We start from the raw sequence: 6428 nt of genomic DNA, 5'->3' as shown, positions 1-6428 counted from the left end.
GGTATCATACAGTATTTATCTTTCTCTGTTTGACCTGTTTCATTTATGGTAGTTCCCTCAAGGCCCATCTCTGTTGTCTTAATTAGCAGAATTTCGTATTTCTCATGGCTTAATAATATTCCTTTCTGTACATGTATCACATCTTCTTTATGTGGATGATATTCATCCTTTATCAGACACTTGAGTTGTTTCCTTATCTTGCCTATTGTCAATAATGCTGCAATGATCAAGGGTGAACAGATATGTCTTTGAAGCAGTGATTTTCTTTCTTTAGGACATATGCCCAAAAGTGAAATTGTTGCATCAGTTGATAGACAATCATAATTAATCTATAAATTATACTTATGAGGGTCCTCCATTCTTTTTTCTATAGTGGTTGTCCAAGTTTACCTTCTTACCAACAATGTACAAGTGCTCACTTGCAGGCCAGGGATTTTTAAAAATCAAGTTGGGGATCTCACTGTCTACTTCAACCTGAATTCAAAAGACTCAGTCCTCTGGGGATGGTGGAATTACCAAATAGAAGGAGACGGGATCCCTGAATTATTTGTGGGTCAGTTCAGTTCAGTTCAGTCGATCAGTCGTGTCTGACTTTTTGTGACCCCATGAATTGCAGCACGCCAGGCCTCCCTGTCCATCACCAACTCCCGGAGTTCACTCAGACTCACATCCATCAAGCCCGTGATGCCATCCAGCCATCTCATCCTCTGTCGTCCCCTTCTCCTCCTGCTCCCAATCCCTCCCAGCATCAGAGTATTTTCCAATGAGTCAACTCTTCGCATGAGGCGGCCAAAGTACTGGAGTTTCAGCTTTAGCATCATTCCTTCCAAAGAACACGCAGGACTCATCTCCTTTGAAATGCCCAAATTTGAGGTTCTGGGAATGTGAAATACACTTCTATTTTGTGAGCTAGTATATTTACTATGGCCACTAGCATGACCTGAAACAATATACTTTCTAGACCTCAGTGTCTACTAGCTCATTGCATCTCAAGCTATTTGTGACTATAGTATAGGATCTGTTTTTGCTATCTTCTCCAGTCTGTCATGGATCGATACTTTGGGGCTGTACTTTTTTTTTTTTTTCAGGTTTAATGGGTTTAATAAGTTTACCCATTCACTTCCTATTTGCAGCACCCAGTATTCCTTTGAAATACCAGACAGACCTGGCAGTGGCCAACAGTCAGGTTCTCTGAGCATTCCACGTTGCCGTGGCACTTGTCCAAAATTGGTACCTCCCTGTCGTCAAGCAAGCTTTAAATGTACCAGTGAAAAAAGCTTTTCTCCTTCACGGGGAAGAAAGAAAATCACTCCTCAAAACCCAGCAGATCTGGCTGTGCAGTCTTTCTCCCTGTCCCATCTCTTCAGGCTTGTTTCTCCTTTTTTTTTGCAGTGGAGCAAGAGACCAAAATCTAACTTGAGTTAAAGAAACAAGACAGTGATGGCTATAAAAGGGAGTGACCAGGAGCAGCAGAGCCTCCTGTCCCTCCCACAGCCAATATATGTGCATCACAGAAAAACAAAAATAATAGATCCACAAAATACAGCAGCCAGAATCACAAAAATCCATTCATCCAAGGGTGGTGGGAGGCAGGAAGGGTAAGTGGAAGGGGAAATGGCACAGGGAGAAAGAGTATTCAAATCAGTCCAGGCATGAGGCTGGCAAATGTTAGAGAAGAGCTGCAGAAAAACCTGAGGTCCTTTCAGACCCACCAGTGCTTAAAGTCCGTAGTGGTGTCAGGAAGATTCTGCCTTACATGCACCAGAGACAAAAGTCCGGATTCCTCAGAGAGAAGGGAATGTATCTAGGGTCTTTGGCATGGTGGGCCCCAGCTTCCCTGGGAGGGGATGGAGGTGAACCAGGAAAAGAGCTGCCGCAGCATCCTTCCAATCCCTCCCATCTCCTCCAGATGGCAGGTGATGGACTCAGGGGCCCACAGCAGCCTTCAGTTCAGGCAGGAGATGGGTGTGGTGAAGAAACTCTGCAGAAGTGGAAATTACTGCAGGTTCACCCATCTTGTGGAAGAGTCTGCTGCTTAAGAAAATCACTAAGGAGAGGAGCTGCAATTTGAAAAGGTTTGCTTTGCCAGGGATCTTTGCTTCATTGGCGCTGATAAGGAATAAAGGGAAGAGGACAGAGAAGGGTCAGCCACTGACAATGTTGGAGACTGCCTTGCTGTGAGGAAAGCCAAATCCAAAGCAAGGTCAATTCCTTTCTGTGTTTGACAACCACTGGTGCATTTCAATTCCTTTATGGAACCATCCATTCAAGCAATATAGTGAGTAGAGCTTCCCTAATAGTTCAGTTGGTAAAGAATCCGCAGGAACCCCAGTTCGATTTCTGGGTCAGGAAGATCTGCTGGAGAAGGGATAGGCTACCCCCTTCAGTATTCTTGGGCTTCCCTTGTGGCTCAGCTGGTAAAGAATCCTCCTGCAAAGCAGGAGACCTGGGTTCAATCCCTGCTTTGGGAAGATCCCCTGGAGAAGGGAAAGGCTACCCATTCCAGTATTCTGGCCTGGAGAATTCCATGAACTGTGAGTAGTGAGTAGAAAAGAGACATATGCAGAAGACTAACCAGACTAACCAGCTAGATGGGAAAAAGACTCACAAACATCCCCTGGAGGAAGAAGAGAGCCTGCAGCGAAAGGCTGAAGAGCATGTCAGCAATTATTTTGCTACACTAGGGAATGTGGGTGGAGAAGGCAATGGCACCCCACTCCAGTACTCTTGCCTGGAAAATCCCATGGATGGAGGAGCCTGGTAGGCTGCAGTCCATGAGGTCGCTAAGAGTCAGACACAACTGAGTGACTTCACTTTGACTTTTCACTTTAATGCATTGGAGAAGGAAATGGCAACCCACTCCAGTATTCTTGCCTGGAGAATCTCAGGGACGGGGGAGCCTGGTGTGCTGCCGTCTATGGGGTCACACAGAGTCGGACGTGACTGAAGGGACTTAGCAGCAGGAGCAGCAAGGAATGTGGGAGGCTTCCTTCCTGATACCTCGGATGCCAGGTCAGCTATATCATGGAACCAAATTGAGCTTATGAATTTGGTGAGCGCAAAGAGAGAGTGCACCGAGAGAGCTCTGAAAGTTGACCCAGGGAAAATCTCCAGCCATGACCAAACATCCCTGTGTAGTGATGGGATCACCAATAATCTGGGCTGCTACTGACTGAAGCACAGGAATAAACACGTGATGAAACAAGAGGAGATTGAACCAGAAAACTCCACCATTCCAAGTGCAGCACTGAAAAATTCTCCTGACAACATATGGTTCACGCTCCTGCTTCCTCTCAGTGCTCTGGGCTCTCCTCTGAGCCAGGACACGGCTTGCCTTTCTTGGACACTGCTCTTCTCTCTTTTGTTGAATTTGAGCATCTAGCTTTGAGATGGTACAAATTCCCCAGATGGAGGTTTTGATTCCCCTGGCAGGGTCCTGCAGAAAGGTTTTGATACTGTAAGCCATTTCCTCACTGCTCAAACTATCAACTACACAAAGGAGAGAGAGTTGTCCCCAGACCTTTCATCGTGAGGGACACAGCTGCTTTGCCCCCGGGGCTCCAGATCTAGTCAGGCCTCTCACCCCATGTGGACCCACTCAGCACCTCCCAGCCCAACCTGCCTGGCCACCCACTCCTGCCCCCGTGCTCCGGGCCAAGGCCGCTGCACCCGTACTCTGGCCTATACTTGGTTCAACCAGACAAGACTCTTTCAGTTCAGTTCAGTTCAGTCGCTCAGTCGTGTCCGACTCTCTGCGACCTCATGAATCGCAGCACGCCAGGCCTCCCTGTCCACCACCAACTCCCGGAGTTCACTCAGACTCACGTCCATTGAATCAGTGATGCCATCCAGCCATCTCATCCTCTGTCATCCCCTTTTCCTCCTGCCCCCAATCCCTCCCAGCATCAGAGTCTTTTCCAATGAGTCAGCTCTTCGCATGAGATGGCCAAAGTATTGGAGTTTCAGCTTCAGCATCAGTCCTTCCAAAGAACACCCAGGACTGATCTCCTTTAGAATGGATCTCCTTGCAGTCCAAGGGACTCTCAAGAGTCTTCTCCAACACCACAGTTCAAAGGCATCAATTCTTCAGCACTCAGCTTTCTTCACAGTCCGACTTTCACATCCATACATGACCACGGGAAAAACCATAGCCTTGACTAGATGGACCCAAGACTCTTTATTTTTTAATTTTTGATTGAAACAAGATTCTTGACCTTATACTTGGATGCCATGACAATGTCAAACTGCTGTAAGTTTCAACGTATGGCTTCCCTGGTGGTTCAGAAGGTAGAGGATCTGCCTGCAATGCAAGAGACACGGGTTCAATTCCTGGGTTGGGAAGATTCCCTGGAGAAGGGAATGGCAACCCACTCCAGTACTCTTGAATGGAGAATCCCATGAACAGAGGAGCCTGGTGGGCTACAGTCCATGGGTGTCACAAAGAATCAGGCCCAAAAGACTAACATTTTCACTTACAACATGAGTGGGTGTGTGAAGTTGCTCAGTCGTGTCCAACTCTTTGTGACCCCATGGACTGTAGCCCCCAAGGCTCTTCCATCCATGGGATTCTCCAGGCAAGAATACTGGAGTGGGTTGCCATTTCCTTCTCCAAGGAATCTTCCCGACCCAGGGATTGAACCCAGGTCTCCCGCATTGCAGGCAGACGCTTTACCATCTGAACTGAAGGGTTTAGAGGCTGTCAAATGGACATGACCTATAAAGGCAATTTTGATGGTTTTACATAGAAATGACCTCTAATGGAAGAGAACACAAATGGGAACTATTTGAGATACATTTCTATGTAAAATGTAGTTTGCACATAATTCAGCATTTTAAATGAGCACTCTGCAACTGAGACCAAATATCAATCATCTCTTGAGGTTTTCTACTATGTACCAACATTAAATCTACATAGGAACAAATGTTACTCCTGCACTTTCAACATACCTACTGGCAATTACTGGTGATGGACAGTGAAGCCTGGCGTGCTGCAGTCCATGGGGTCGCAAGGAGTCGGACACGATTGAACGACTGAACTGAACTAAACTGGCAATTTCTGCACCTATCTTGTGTAATTAACGCTAACAGTTGCTGGACCAGTACTGGCATTGCTTTAGCTTATTACCCTGTGATATTTTTCTCCGTAGTATTTATATTCCCTGTAATTACCTTGTTTACTTAGAGGTCTATTTGTTTATGGTTTTCTTCTCACTGGAGCATAAGCTCCATTAGAAAGAGGTCTGATTTATTTTGCTCTGTTGCTTTCCCAGTTAGTGGCCGAGATATAGTAGGTGCTCATAAAGTATTGTTGAATGATGCCTAAGTAACAAACAATGGTGTTGGTGGGGAGAGGAGGCAACCATAGCTGTTATGGAAACTCTACAATCCTACCTGGCCTGAATTCTAGTCAGTTCACTCACAGCTGCTTGACTCTCTGGTTTTCTGTTAGACCACAAGTACCTCAGATTAGGTCCAGATTAGGTTCAGCCTCTAATACCCAGCATTGGATTTCTTCAATTACAGATAGTTCTAATGTGGATGGTCACTATCTGGTGATATGTCTTCCCCCCTGGTTTATAAGTTCTGAAAGGGTGGGGATTTGACCTGAAGTTGACTGCAGTATCCCCAAAGTCAGGCAGCTCAGTCAAGGCCCTTGGTTGACATGAACAGGTTTGTGGCATGTATTTGGGCAGGAGGGGAGACTGCCCTGGAGAAATAGTGCCCTACACTGTCTCCCATGAGCCCCACTCCCTTGGCAGAGTCCCAGGGTTGGTTTGAGCTCTGGTCCAATAGGCTGCCTGAGTTACCACTTCCTTCCCCCATCAGCCACCTCAAGGTGCTTCAAGTTAGAACACCTGGCACACCAGACACTGGCCCAGATGGATACTGAGAGCCTTGGTAAGCAATGCTGTTGTATATTTCTGTGGTTTTCTTCATGAGCTGGAGATGAGGTCACCGTTTAAAAGTGGCTATTAGAAATACAATCCAGATATTGACAGCAGCGATGCATGCCAGAATAATTCCCGCCACTGAATAACTGAAGACTTTGCGGGAGGTCTTGACTGCCAAGGCTCGTTCATTCCTGCGGTTGTGGCGCCTTGTCTGAGTTTGAGAGGAGAGACAGAACAGGAACAGATGAGCTTAAAAGGGTTATTGGAGGGGGTGAAGGCACTGCAAGGGTGGGGTCTGAACCAACAGGATGGAGAATATGGATGAAATTTATCCAAGGTCAGGGCTTCTGTGGTAGCTCAGATGGTAAAGAATCTGCCTGCAATGCAGGAGACCCAGGTTTGATCCCTGGGTCGGGAAGATCCCCTGGAGAAGGGAATGGCTACCCACTCCAGTATTCTTGTCTGGAGAGTTCCATGGACAGAGGAGCCCAGTGGGCTACAGACCATGGGGTTGGAAAGAATTGGATACAACTGAGC

The 6428-nt window shown here is 46.8% G+C and overlaps 1 pseudogene; it reads right to left on the bottom strand.

Moving 5' to 3' along the window:
- Positions 1-1925: 1925 nt before the first annotated feature.
- LOC104995418 lies at positions 1926-3514 on the bottom strand (annotated as a pseudogene).
- Between the last annotated feature and the right edge of the window lie 2914 nt (positions 3515-6428).

The sequence above is a fragment of the Bison bison genome, unplaced genomic scaffold (genome assembly GCF_000754665.1).
Source record: "Bison bison bison isolate TAMUID 2011002044 unplaced genomic scaffold, Bison_UMD1.0 scf7180017864280, whole genome shotgun sequence".
Taxonomy (NCBI): Eukaryota; Metazoa; Chordata; class Mammalia; order Artiodactyla; family Bovidae; genus Bison; species Bison bison.
This window is presented reverse-complemented; position numbering and strand designations above follow the sequence as displayed.